The sequence below is a fragment of the Phyllostomus discolor genome, chromosome 1 (genome assembly GCF_004126475.2).
Source record: "Phyllostomus discolor isolate MPI-MPIP mPhyDis1 chromosome 1, mPhyDis1.pri.v3, whole genome shotgun sequence".
NCBI lineage: Eukaryota > Metazoa > Chordata > Mammalia > Chiroptera > Phyllostomidae > Phyllostomus > Phyllostomus discolor.
Window position 1 is genome coordinate 66510822 of NC_040903.2, and position 15235 is coordinate 66526056.

General features: G+C 44.6%; 1 protein-coding gene across 1 annotated transcript in view; it reads right to left on the bottom strand.

Annotated features, from left to right (window-relative positions):
* The window catches only part of FAM107B (family with sequence similarity 107 member B), a 74598-nt gene extending 64512 nt beyond the window's left edge, over window positions 1-10086 (bottom strand). The window contains exon 1 of the mRNA XM_028506625.2: window positions 9921-10086. The gene's annotated coding sequence lies outside the window, so the exon portion shown is untranslated. The remainder of the gene's footprint in view (window positions 1-9920) is intronic.
* Between the last annotated feature and the right edge of the window lie 5149 nt (window positions 10087-15235).

Consider the following 15235-nt stretch of genomic DNA (forward strand, 5'->3'; position numbering starts at 1 on the left):
GTGAACACACCAGCGCAGGCTCGTGACTGGAGTGACACACTTCAGAGAAACCGTGGGTGTGTACTTGAAGAGGACTATCAAATGAATCATCCATGAGTAAGAAAATAATTTATCTCCATTGAAAAAGTCATGTTAATCTACAGGATGTCAGTAGAAAGAACATCTTACAAATATCCTGAAGAGGCCATAAATAGGCAGTATTTGAAATTAGTCAGCTACGTGCCATGGCTCACCAAGAAGCACATGTATGCAACATGTTGCAGACTGCATTTGCAAGCTGTTCAGTTTCTAGCACAAACGGAGAGGGGGAGAAACCAGTGTTGGTGAATCCAATCATTACAGATTCCAGCTGTACTCATGAAACAGGAAGCTCATGAAGAATCGCAATTTAGAAGCGTTTAAAACAAACAACACAAGAAAACCTACTTTGGGTGTATACATAGATGGCTGCAAAGCCAACTGTTTTTGTTTTACACCAAGCTGTTTAAAGTAACCAATGGTCCAGAATACGAGACACATCCAAGTGCAGACTTCCCTAGACCTGACCAGAGTCCACATTTCCCCCTCTGTGTACTCATTTAACGCACATTATAGAGTATAATGATCAGCCCCGGGGCACCCACATCAGGTTCCGTGTGGGCAGCATGGACAAAGAGAAAGGTGAGTGCACCAGTCTTAAGAAATAAGAGGCTGACGACACTCAGAAAATCAACACCTTATCCTGTTTTCAGAGGGGTGACTTCTCACCTCCATTGCTCCCTGCTCATCACCCTTCACACACTTGCTCCCAAAAGCCAACTTGTTCTTTATGAAATCTTTACCACAGGGCTGGCGGCCCAGGATGTGACTGAGGAGGGGGAGGGAGAGGAGGAAGAAGGTAAAAAGAGACCAGAAGCTCTCTCGTAAGGAACATTTGCTTCCCAGACTCATCATAAGTCCGTTCTTTGGTGACGTTTTCAATCTTTAAGGATAAGTAGTGATTAAAAAAAAAAAAAAGGAATGACCAGAGGAATTATTTTTAAAGCTTAGGGTTGGTACAAGGCATTTACAAAAGAAAGAAGCTATCAGTTCAAGCCTACCTAGACATTTTTTAACAGTCCTGAACTGTCTATCAACCAAAAACTCTTTAAATGTTAGGAAGCCAAGCAAAATTACTAGTTATTTAAATACTTATCATAGTGAGTGTGTCACTTTCCAATAATAAATTATTTACAATAAGTTAGAGCTGATAAGTTTAACATAGATCTTTAGAGTATGTGGAAGGCCTTGGAAAGGCAGTGTTTATGGACTATTAGGAACAAGGCATTTTTTAATAAGATACAATAAGGTTAAAATAATAATAAAAAGGAAAGAAGAAAGAAAGGAAGGTGGGAGGAATAAGAGAATGTCAGTGCCCCCAAGTGGTAAGCACACATTCCCTGCATTAAGAATATTTGGAGTTCTGTGTGATCTTGGGTGAGTTACTGTGTCCGCGCCTCAGTGTCCTCCACAGTGAAATATGGTATAGTCAATTACAGCCCTACATCACGGGGCGAGGCTCAAAAAAAAAGATGCATGTAAAATATTCAGTGTTTTTTATTAAAAAATGTTATTAAATATTTAATATTTAATATTTAGTGTGTCAGAAACACTCAAGTATTTAGGGGTTGTCATTCTGGGATGAGTTTTAGTTCCAACTCTACTAACAATTAGCTGCATAGTCTTGGGCAAGCTAGTTAACACATGTAAGCACTGGCTTATTGACCAAAAACCAAGGAGTCCAGATTAAATGATCTCTTAGTCTCTATGGCTTCGCCAAACTTGAGCCCCCCATAGCAACACAATATAGTTTATCATTTCAAGTTATTTTCAATTTCTGGTTTTCACTCCTTTTTTATGACTTATTGGTCATGGCCAAGATTTATTTGATACCAAGTGTGTGGTCACAAGCACTACTAATTATGAGGCTGTGCCTACAAGAATCCTGAAACCTGCTATATGATGATCCTTTTCACAGTGGGGTTTCCAGGAACACGCTGGGCCAAAGAAGGCCTGCCTGTGGCGGGACGAACCAATTCCATCCCAGTGGCCTTCAAATGTTAAGGCTGGCCACAAATCAGGTGTACTCTATCCCTGTGCAGCCTAGCAATGATGGGGCGTATGTAAATTCACTTGCTGTCACCACCCCCTTTGAAAGGCACTCCCAATTACTTCCTGCTGGGAACACTGCAATAATCTGTCCTTTCTGATCTCAACAACCAAGTCGGAAGTGGCCATCAGAGGCCCATTTCTCTAACACGTACCTTGGCACAACAGCATCCAAACTATTTCAGATTTATCATTTTTCATTCTCCTCTTGTATTTTTAAACTCATCAATGACTTACTTTTTCTTTTATAAGGAAAGACAGAACGTGAAAGTCCTTACAAATCGGGAAATTTTAAATTATTACTGAAAAAAATAATCTATTATGCTTTGCACCATCACGTGGAATTCCATCTCAAAACCCCATTTCAATCTCTTAATTTAGGTGGGTGCCAGGTATCCATGTTCTGTAAGCAATAAAATTAGCATATACAGACAGAATTTAACATCTCAGCTAAACGACTCAATAAAATTGTGATGGCTGTTCACAGCACAAATGTACTCAAAATGATGGAACCATCCATGTAGAATGGGTGAACCATAGAGTATTCATATATAAACTATTTCTCAATAAAGCAGTACTTTTGAAAAAAAAAGGATGTTTTGGAAGTGTTCACTTAGCTCCTTTCACTCCAATCTGTTATGACAACAAATTCAGATATTTCCCACAGTATAGCAAAAACAGCTGAGAACACGGAACCTGGGCAAGAGCCAGACGGCGGTCCCAATCCTGACTTCCTTCCTCCGTCAAACTTCTTTACTTCTCTGACCCTCGATTTCCACATTTGAGAAATGGACATCGCAACAGCACTAAGTCAGAGGCTGTTGTGAGCATTACATAACCTTCCCCCAGGTTTCCCCTGTCAGTCAGTGGCACCGCCCTTCAGGTGCTGAGGCTAAAAATGTAGGTGCTACTCCTGATTGCTTTCCTTCTTGCATATTAGCTCCAATCCTTTGCGTGTGCTGATCGTCCCATCATCCAAATAAACCAGGCACCCGAACACCTCTCCCCAGCTGCATCCCAGGCCTGACAACATCCCCAGGGACTCACAAGAGCTTCCTGTAGGTCCTCCTGCTTCCACACTGACCGTTCTACAGAGATCACTACAATCCAGGCCAGAGGGTTATTTATAACCTGCAAGGTGGACTGATCTCCACCATCCCCTACTCAGAACCATCCCACCATCTCCCCATCAGCCAAGACCAGACCACACGCAACAGGTCCCGCATGATCTCACCCCAACTTGGACCTCATCTCACATCCCTCCCCGCAAACTAGATCTATCCACTTGGGCTTTCCTGACATTTTTCAAGATGGAGCTCCTTCTCCAATCTCTGGGCCACTGTTTGCCCTTGCCTGTGCACAGACAGATGAGAGCAAGGCTCCCCTCTTCCTTCATTCAGAGCTCAAACTCTCCCCATCAGAGGGGCCTCTTACCCCATTAAAAACACCACCTCTTTTCCCACCAGACTCTAGCCCCTTGACCTGATCTACTTTTCTTACAGCACTGACACTAGCTGGCATCACATTATCTATGTAGCTATTTCCATTCTGTCTTCCTGTGAATATAAGCTCCACACAGGCAGGGATTTTGTCAGTCCTACCCACTGCCCTATCCACATATCCTCAGCATTTGGCACAGCATCTGGCATATGGGAAAATGTGTTAAACACTTGCTAAATGAATGAAGAAATTTCATCAAGCACTGAGCCCAACACCTACAGGTAGGAAGTGCTCAAGGACTGTTAGTTGGTAATAATAAAAATAATATTACATTTATTATTATTATATTTCACAGACAAGAATAGGGAAGCCCTTTTAGGTTAACTGACTAATCCAGGTGGAAACCCTAAGTCTGACAGTCTAGAATTTCTCAGATGCTTATTTTCATTCCTTGAGTGCAGAATAACTGCTGTTCCCGCCACAGCAGGAATCTAAAGGATGATAAGGCCAGTTCTCCTTACCATTCTGTGCCCTGCCTCCTGTCACCTTCAAAGAGTCACCCCTATCCTGGAGGGGTGGCCCTCACACAGTAGAAGCTGAGAGCAGTCCCAACAATGGCAACTTGGAGTCACAGGGTGCTCTGCCAGATGTCAAGAATGAGGCTTTCATGCCACTCTCAAGCACTCTAAGAGGTAGGCAAGTGTGATTATCTCCATTTTACAGATGAAGAAATAGAGAAACAAATAGTCTGCTCAAAAATCATACACTAATAAGTGGGGAGCTTGGGCCTAGGATTCTGAAAGTTAAAAAGACTAGAACTCTCTCTTTCCAGTACACCACAGTACTCTGGGACTCCATGAAAAAAGGAAAGGGAAAAAAAGAACCCTGGCCACAACTTTACCTATTTTAAATAACATTAAGTTATAAAGGAAAGAATATTATTTTAAAAGTCCCTCCACATATCCCTATCCACAATGACATTCTTAACTTCCCCTAGGACATGGGAATTTTAATACACCTACATCAGACACTCATAAACTGCTAATTATGTACACTGCAGGAGTTATAATATGACTGTAGGATTTTGTAAACTCATTAGCATGCATCAGGCCCAGAGGCCTGACAAACTTGGATAAAATGTGAGTTTTAACTTTAATTCTCACAGAATGTGCATGTTTCATGTATTAAGAATGACACAGAGAAGCTTACACCACTGTCAGAGCCCTCTCTCCCGTACACTTTATTATGACACGACTTGCATCCCAGAACTGAATAAAACATACCATTTCTAATATCAAAGCCAGGTTGTCTTTATAACACTCCTGAAGGCACACAGGCATGCTGAGGAGGCCCGTGAAGACAGAAGGGAGAAAGTCTCTCACCCTCCCCATTCGTCCCTCATCAGGATCACGGCATCACTGCTGCTAGGTTACTAAAAATCTGAGTCAGAAGTGGCACAACAGCCTAAACACACAGCTGGCCATGTCAGGGACCACATGCTCAGGGCTTCGTGACCCTGCATGGCCCTCACCTTGCTGTGGGAGGTGTGTCTTACTAAGTTCATCTCACAGCTGAGAGCACTAGAGCTGCCAGGGGTCTGCTGTGACTTACTAGACATCACAACACTGGGGCCTAGATCCTAATTCAGATGTGTCTGGATTCAAAGGTTCAAATCGTTCCCCTAGACCACATTTAAAAATGTACCCCATTCCCTATCCCACCCTTTTAGTCCAGAGCTGGCACCGAGGAGGTGCTCCAATGTACTGTTAGTGAGCATTGACGACAAAAAGGACAACAGAGAATGAGGTGACAAAATCTTCCAGACTACATGTAACTACAACCAGCCAAGGTGTGGCTAACTGGTCTACCTGTATTTTTTTCTATGTTGTTTTTAGAAATCTCCCAACACATATTCAACCCAAAAAGCTGCCTGGGCTTGGCATTCCCCTCTTAAGATTTCTCATGCTAAGGACTGCTAAGGATTCATGATTCGGTGGTAGGAAAGAGCACTAGAGACAGCCCGAGGCTCCTGCATTTCATGGTATCTAAAGGGGATTTTCTTCACGCCCCTGAACCCTAAGACTTTGCCATGCGCACGGAACATTACAGTCACCAAACCATGCTTCCGGCTCACCTCTCCACACACACACAACACTACGGAGCACAGGGAAGGGTCACTGCTCTGCACCGGCTGCTTCCAATTCCATGAAATCTGTGACAGAACCGGACTCTGTTCAAGAGCTCACCCAGTGCTAGCGCGACACTCTGTTTCTGCACCTCTCCCGTTTCCCACCTGAGTTTGAAAAACGTTATCAAGTAAGTTTTCCCACAATTTCCCCACAAACCCATGTCAACTCTCTGGTGGCCACAGGGGTAGTCAGTTCCCCTCTGCATAACACTAATCTCTAGCTTCCAGGAATTCCTCAGAACAGCTCAGGACACCACGTCCCCACAATGGCCTTGAGGTTTACCTTTGGTGAGAACACTGGAACAATACCATGGTTCCCCTCCTCTAGACAAAAGCGAACAGCCAAGATCCCACCACCATGTTCTTAAATTGATCAGCCCTGATGCAGGTCCCAAATCATCAGGAACCAGAATCGAAGGCCTTAGCTGTAATTCACATCACTCTTCCCAAGTTACCTTAATTCACAAAGAGCTACTTTCTCCTAGGAGCTCTTAACATAACTGTCATTAAATATGTTTTGGGTAATATGGTGCAATTTTTTAACTATCTCCCTTGCCTGTCCTGCCATGAGGGACCGCATCAGTCTTATCACCTGCAGTACATGCAGTGCTAGGCCAGTGCTGGTGCATAAGCAGCTCTAAGTAAGTGTCTATCAAAGGAGTGAATGAAAAGCAAGAAACAGCCTAAGTAACAGCCTGCCGACTTACCAGGACTAAATGGCAACCTACGCCAGTTTGCCAAATGAGTTTTTCTTTCTTTCTTTCTTTCTTTCTTTTTGTATGTATACTATTTTTTCCATTTTTTAAATTTTATTGCTGTTCAAGTACAGTTTTCTGCCTTTTCCCTCCACCTGTCCCCTCACCCCAGCCATCCCCACCTCCCTCCCTTGATTCCAACCCCTTTGGTTTTGTCCATGTGTCCTTCATAGTTGTTCCTGAAAACCTTTCACCTTTTCCCCCTCATTATCCCTTTCCATCCTCCCCTCTGGTTACTGTCTGTTTGTTCTTCATTTCAATGTCTCTGGTGATATTTTGCTTGCTTGTTTTGTTGATTGAGTTTCTTTCTTTATTGACGAGGTACTGGAATCAATACCAGATAGGTAAAGTGCAGATGCCTTTTGGCTGAGTTTTAAGTACTCAGCATAAGGAAAAAGTTCAGATGGAAAAGGCCCAGCACTTCTTGCACTAGAAAGGAAAAGGGAAGAAAAATGTTTTGCTTCACGAAAGAAAGGCAAAAACAGGCCTAGACGAGTGAAGGAAGTGAAGCGAAGTCTCACCCAGTCATCGCAGCACTACAAGGCCCGGTGCCGTGCACACAGGCTTCACTCTGGCACAGCAGCTTTCCTGAGGCAACGCATGCCCACAGCAAGATGCAAAGTGGGCAGTGGGCCGGCGCCCAGGGCTGCGTTCTCTAGACTTAGACAATAGTCACGACTCCCGCAAGATACCTGGGGACTTCTAGAAGCACCTGGATTCTGGATCTCATATAACCAAACTTCCTTCCTTCTGGTGGGAGGGAGAGGTAGGCAGGACATTAAAAACAACAGTAAGCCCTAGTACTAATAATCTACTACATTTCCTCTTTTGGAGAAAAGTCTTCCACCCCTCAACCACCCCAAAGAAAATCAGTAAAAATTTCTTCCACCTGTACTTGCAATATTTTAAACAATTCAGAAATCAAAGGAAAAAAGAAAAGGAGGGAGGGAAGATGGGAGGACACCATCTATCCTGCTACAGTGCAGGAATGGGATTTCTCATTGCACCATTCTCAAGCACAAAGCAAATCTACTTTTCAATATCCCAGGAATGGGCTTTCCAGTCCGCAGGGATATGAGGCTGGCCACTGCAAATAACCAGAGCAAGGCCAGCACAATGGACCACTCCCAAACTTTTCTCCTTCCTGCAAAGGTAACATTCCAGAAAAAAGGTAAAGCAACTGAACTCTGACCTCAGATCCAGCTTGGTTACACTGCTTACATTGCCCAAGGCCACAGGAGGGTTGAAAAATAAGATTTAGAGATTGTGATACTTTCCATTTGAGTTTCTTTTTTTACTTTAGTATGGAGAAAGGTACCATTATTTCCGAAGGAATGTTGATCAACACAGCAGATTACATACTTAACACATTCACTTACAGGTCACCACTGCACTGCAAAATACCCTAATGCATGTAGATTACGACTCCCCAAATAAGGAACAGTAACAAAGATTGCACCTGACAGTATATATATATAACCACAACTTCCCTCTTTAAATTCTGCTAACTTCAAAAAGTATTGCATCATCCTAATGATCAACTTACTTCTAAACAGTTGTCTCCAAGACCATTTTTTCATTTTGCACATTGGAGAAATGAAATGTTCAAAATTTTATAAGTGGAAAATAAAAGTACGTAAACAACGAAAGCATTCAGTGGCTAAACCTGAGGCTGCACAATGTGCTGGGTTTTGTTTTTGTTTTTCATAAAACACACACTCAAAACTACTCAGGACCCATAGGGAAATCCCTTATTTATTTTCTCAATGCAAAGTCTTCCAGAAGCATCCAGCTCTAAAACCACTGCTACTTCTTGTGCTACAAAGAGTTCCTTTCCAACTTATATTTCTCATGAATCTCAATTTTAATTTTTAAATATTATGAAAACTGAAAGACTGACTTTTCTGTCAGTCTAGTCTTCAAAAGTAGAAATTGCATTGCTTTTCCTCTTTCTTCCCTCCCCTTTCTGTACAGGTGCTTATTTGCAGGGGTATAAGAAAACTGGCTCATATTCATCTTATGTGGAAGTGGCGAACCACTGCTATATAACTGACTGTGCGATGTACTTTAGTCTGATGTGCCTGGTAAAGGTGAAGAATCAGTAACTCTCCCATTTTCACACACACACCCCACCCATGGCTGTCAAGTCAAAAATCAAGCAAAGATGCCTTCATCCTCAGGGTGCGTTTTGGTGGCTGAGTACATGAATGACTTTTCCTTTCTATATTTTTTCAATTTTTAATAAATACATACAATTTTGTACTTAAAAGTTTCTAACTTTAAACTACTAAGAAATATCTAGACAGGCATGCTGAATACCATTTCAACTTAAAGCAACTTAGACAGCTAATATCTCCAAAGCAGTGTACGAAGAACAAGACCAGAGGAGAAAGAAATCCTCAAGTTTAAGAATGTAAATGTTGCAGGCCTCATGTGGTTTTTCGGTACTTCCCTTGACTATCACACTCATTCTAACCAAATGACCACTCTACTGGCATTGATTAAGGTCCTGTAGGGGAGGGAAGACCATGGTACCTTGTTGCAGACAGCAAGATCTAAAATTTACCCTCTCAAGAGGATCCCTGTCCAGATTAAAGAAGGGGCTTCACCATCCCCTACCCATTATGTTAAAACAGCCATCAGCATCCATGCTATCCCCGAGGGACCTGGAGATGCTTGGGGAGCAATTCGCAACTAAAATTTTTGGACTTCTTAGGTGCAGACGCCACCCAAGATACTGGGTTCCCTGGAGCGGTAGGAGAGATGTGTCAAAATGAAAAAGTTACTTAGAGACTGGAAGCAGTGACGATGTCACCTTTAAGCTAGCCGGGCAAACCCCCACGGCCCCTCCTTTGTTTGCCCGGGCTGCGGCTCCGCTGGGCCCCGGAACCCGCATCCGGGCGCCCCGGGCAGTGAGGGGCGCGCTGAGGGCTCAGCATCTGGCCGCGCGTGGCGCACCCCCGGTGGGCAGCGCATCCCCGCTCCAGGCGGGGTCTCTTCATTTTCAGGGCCGACGAAGCAACAATAAGGCGACCGGAGCGGCAGTCGGGGCTCCCTCCTTCGCGGCGCCCACCGCCTCCCCAGGACCCCTCGGGCCCGGGGTCACCGCGCCGTGTCCCCGCACAGCCCGGCCCTGCGCCCTCCCCGGGAACTACGTGGGGTGACCGGCGTACCCCGCACGCCCACCGCCCTGAGCTTCTCTTTCTGGCGCTCGCAGCGACCCCCGCCTCACCGCCCGCGCCGCTCTGACGGCCAGCCGCCGAGAGGAGAAGCCCGGCGGCTCTGGCCGCCGGGGGTCCCTGGGGCCGGGGTCGGAGCAGGGCGGGGGCCGCACAGTCTCCCGGCGGGCAGAACGTCTCCCCGGAGCTCCCAGTCTTTGTGTGCAAAGTAAGTGCAGAAGGCGAACCTACCTCAGCGCGCACAAAGGCGCTAGGCTCCCTCCTCGGCGCTCGCTCGGGGCGGCTGCGGCGGAGCTCAGAGGCCCCGCGGCTCCAGACGGCGGACTCTACGCTGGAGGCGGCTCAGAAGGTGGTTGCTGCCCGACCGACGGAGGGCGGCTCTTTCACACCCCTGGCCCCGCGCGTCCGAATTAAGCGGCGGGGCGGGATGGGGGCGGGGCGGGGCGAGCTGCTGAGACCCCGCCCCGGCCCCGCCCCGCCCCGCGGCGCTGGCCTGGAGCCCCGCTTTCCCGCTGCAGTCTCCGAAGTGGACTGTCCCGGGAGACAAGGGAGCTCCGAGAAAGTCTGGGAATTTGGTTCTGGGAGGTTTTCCTTCTGTAGCTTTGGTTCGTAAGTTTTGGAAACTCTCGAAAGAGGAGAGGGAATGTTGTATTAAAAAAACTGTCACCAGATGAGAAAGATGTGGGAAATCGAAGGTGGCTGCTGGGTGTCTGGCCTCCACCTCCACTCCACGTCTGTGACGTTCAGAGATGACTGTCCCATTGAAATCCTGCTAGTAAGTCCCGGAGGAAAACTCCAAAGGAATCAGGGAGGAAAAGAAAATAGATTTGCTGTAATTCTACAAACTTCAAGCTGGATCTTGAAACCCGGTGACCTGGGAGTTTACTCATATTCTTCAACCCCTTTCTCTCCCTCCCTGCGAAAAAGTAACTGGAGATTTTAATTTGTGCGCAAGGAAAAGGGTGTTTGTTTCACTTCTTTTTTCTCTCTGATTTTCTTTCTTTTTTTTTTTTCAACTCCCTTACAGTAAATTACTTCTCTGCCCAACCCTAAGATTTTCAGATTAGCATCCACCTGAATCCTGATAGATATAAAAACGGGAGATACCTGTTACAGAGTCACAAACAAGGACATCAAGTTGATGGATTTTAGATCAAAAGTGATTTTATTTTCTTGGAAACAGATGAATAAGTGCTTATTTATTGGGAAGCTCTTCTGACTAAAACAGCTTGGGTCATGATCACTCACACAGAAGAGTCATGTCAATTATGGATTTCGATAAACACATTACTCCAAAGACACTCTAAAGCCACAGCCCTTGAAGGTTCTGGCCATCCTTAGGTCCCTGAAGCCCACCGAGGGGTGGAATCACCAGCCACAGGATTCAGAGAAGGAGCAGATCCTTCTTAGCCTGAGAAACTGCCCCATGTAAACACTATTCCATCCATAGTGTTCCCCACCAGTCTTCCCTCTCTCCCCTCCTTGCATTATGCTATTTCTATTCTTGACATTGGGTCCACCAGTCACCAAACCAGAACCTGGGATCCAGCCTACATTTTCCCCTCGCTCCTCACATGGGATTCAATTCCAAGTCCTGCACATTCTACAGGATGCCTAGATTGACCCATCCCCATCCCACTGGCACTGCCACAGTTGACCTTTGGGCTCTATCACCACACTGTGGCACTGGTCTCCCACCCGTCCCCAGCCTTCAATCTCACACTCTTCTTTTCCAAACTGCTTCCCCAGTGAAATTTCCAAGTGCAAATATGCCCAGGTTCATCCTCTCCTTAAAGGAGGATGCCCAATTTCTATTACATGATCAAGTCCAAGCTCCTTAGTACAGAACACCAAAGGTTGGCATACTTCTTGATATCACCTTTTAACCACTTCTGTGAGCTCTTCCTACATCCCCCAAACACCCAGGGCTTCGCTCAGCCAGAGTGCTGTGTGTACTAAATGGCCCTGCTCTGTTAGCATGAAGGCTGGATGAAAGATTTTGTCACCTGTTATGCTCTCCCCCATGCCTCCCCTCTGCCTGACATACCTTAACCTTAACCCCCACCCCCTCACCTTCCAAGAGCTTCTCTCCTCCCTGAGACTCAGGTTCCTCTAAAATGACTTCCTTCTCCTGCTCAAACTGAATGGGCCTTTTCTGCCTTCCCCACACCCATCACAGTCTTGTTATTATTGTATCGTATTGTAAATGTGCGCCCTCCCAGAGCAGCAATGGTGCTTGATATATATATGCATATCTTCACATCCTTGTGCTTAACACAGTGTCTGGTGTAAGAGAAGTGTTAGGGACTAAATGGTGTTGTCCTCCACCCAAATCATTTGTTGAAACTCCAGCCCCCAATGTGATTATTTGGAGATAGGAACTTTAGAGAGATAATTAAGGTTAAATGACATCATAAGGGTAGGGCCCTAATCTGGTAGGACTGGTGATCTTCAACGAAGAGGAAGAGACTCCAGAGATTTGACTCAGTCTGTGCACACACAGAGAAGAGGCCACTGAGGACACAGCTAGAAAGCCACCATCTATAAGCCAGGAAGAGGTCTCACCAAAAACCAACCCTGCTGGCACCTTGATTTTCGCCTTCCAGAACTGTGAGAATATAAATGCCTATTCTGTAAGCTGCTTATGGCAGCCCAAGCAGATTAACACACAAAAAAACATGCATTAGATTCCAGACTCTAAACTTGGAAAAGCACTAACCTGCCAGTGAGCCTGTAATGCCCCCCGAAAACAGCCTGCACAAACTTCTATGATGCCAGGACAGTGGGCAGAGTGTCTGAAAGTGATAAATGACCATATAGCCTTTTCCTTGCCCTGTGAGAGAGATAGAAACATGCAACTTATTCCATAGTCTGAGGTATAAACTCTCAGCCATGGCCCTTCTCTGATGTCAAGAGCTATAATTTCTCCTAAACCAAAAACAATAAGAGGAGATCAAACATGACTTTGAACTTCTTGCATCAAAGCTTCATTAAGAAACGAGACACCAACACTCATTTATTAGTGACACCATTAATGACTCATTAAGACCCCAACACTGTTTGGGGCTTGAATATTTCACATTGTTCAGGAATCTTAGGGGGATTTTGATCCATGTGGGATCAAGTATCCGGTTGGGTTTGGGGTGCCTGGAGTCATTGTGGGTGGATCCCAGAAATAAGACCTTTACAGCTATGGACTAAAGTGATATTTTTTTTGTGTCCATACCATCTACCAACAGCGTCTGGAACACAGTAGGTACACAACTGATGCTTGTCGAATGAATACGCCTGGATTCTCAGGGCACAGCTAGACTCCCCAGGATTATACCAAATGACAACAGACTCTCAGCCAGAGTCTGATGTTCTGTGGATTTTATATTCTGGATGAGGACAGGACTCCAGAAAGGTCAGATGGGCCAGTGGCCCAGGCCCCTAATGCTCTGCGTGGGTTTCTGCTTGCAAGATTACATGGTTTATCAGGCATGTGGAGGGCCTTTGTGACTTGCTTTCTCCAAATACAAGACAAAGAAAATACTTCTCTAGATGATTTTTTAGACATTTAACCCATCATCGGTGGGAGATTCTCTAATCACACATTACTGAAAAACATACACAATAATTTTCCATCCTACAACCCTCACCCACAAGGTCCCACATATACTCAGCTTTAACCTCACCCTTTAGCTTTGGCATCTAGGGGCCTTTTAAATTCATTCCTAAGGAAAACAGAAGAAAGCAGAGACAAACATTTGAGGACATAAAGTAGAGCAAAGCAAATCAATTAGGAATGTTATGTTGTTTTTTTTCTTAATCTCTTACATTAATCACTTTCCCAATGATCAATCTTGAAATTGTTGCATTACACCCTTTCATTCTGAAGAGCTCCAATGAGATGAGAAAAGCTTAACAAAGCCCTAAGTAAGGGAAATTTATCTTTATATGTATACTCTTTTGTGTCTTAAATTTTTCACTGTGTACATGGACTTTGAATGAAATACAATTTTAATTTTAAAATCATACTTAAAGTCATGTTGTTTAGCATCTGTATCAGTTATCTTTTACTGTATAACAAATCACTTCAAAACATAATGGCTTGAAATTAGAGCTAATGGTCTGCTCACAATGCTGTGGGTTGGCAATTCACGTAATGCTAAACTGGGGCAACTCATTTTTGCTCCATTTGGTCTTAGCTAGGCTCTGTCATGCATCTGCAGCCAGTTGGGAGGTCAACCAGGGACTAGCTTGTCCTGGGTAGCCTCAAAGTCCAGATGTTACCTGGAGCTGTCTGCTTGGGTGCCTCAGGTGCCGCTCACATAACTGTCAGCAGGCTCACTGTGATCTCCTCACAGAGCAGCTGGGCCCAAGAGGGTGAAAGAGGAAGCTGTAAGCCTTCACAAGGTTTAGCCTCAAGGTCATTCTGCTTCATTCTACCACTCAAAAATATCACAGAGCCATCCCAAATTCAAGGTTTGGGGAAATGAACTCTACCCCCTTGATGATAATTGTATTACAAAGGGACCTGAGTACTAAAATAGGAGAAATTGTTGTGGCCATCTTTGCAAATAATCTTCCCCTGAATCAGATGTGGGGGCACGCAGTGGGGTAACCATGACAGGTGGGTAACAGTAGTCTCAAGGGAAATCATTCTGATTATAAGCAAACCAAGAGCCCTTTGCAATTGAACATAAAACCTACAACAGATTCAATAAAGAACTAAGGCTTTGGGACTCTAAAGAAGCTAAGGCTGATCAGGTTCTAAATGGGAGTATTATTTATTGCTACATAACAAATTACCATCGACTTAGCAGTTTAAGCTCATCCCTGCTTTGTTCACACATTTCCTGGCTGGATTCTCTGATCAACTTCCCCAAATTAGAAATCAAGATCTTGACAGAACTCATAACTCATCTCACAGTAGAGCTCAAGATCCTATTGGCTGAATTCAGTTCCTTGTGGTTGTAGGACTAAGGTCCCTGTTTCCCTATTGGCTGTCAACTGGGAGCCACTCTCAGCTCCTGAAGGCTGCCCACATACCTTAGTGGCCCTCTCCATCGTCAAGTCAACAATGGCACAAGAAATCCTTCCAGTGCTTAGTGCTTCCAACTCCACCTCCCTTCATCTGTGAGGAGGTAAGGCTCACCTAGATCATCTGTCTTAAAGTCAACTAATTTGAGACCTTCCTTACATCAGTAGTACCTAGATTATTCTATGATTGAAAATTTGGAGAAGGTATGTGCACATGGAGGTCCAGAAGTCTTGGAGCCTGGCTTAGAATTCTGCCCACACCATCAGAAATATACTGTATTTTTTGGACTATAAGACACACTTTTCCCCCCAAAATTTGGGAGGAATAATGGTTGTTAATGCTGCTGTTGAGTTCTGTTTACATTCACATTGGTGAAATATTATGTTATTTATGTTATTAAATATTTTACCACATTTTTTGCTTCAAATTTTTTTTTCCTATTTTCCTCCTCTAAAACCTAGATGTGTCTTATGGTCTGAAAAATATGGTAGATAGATAGATGAATAGGCAGACAGATAGG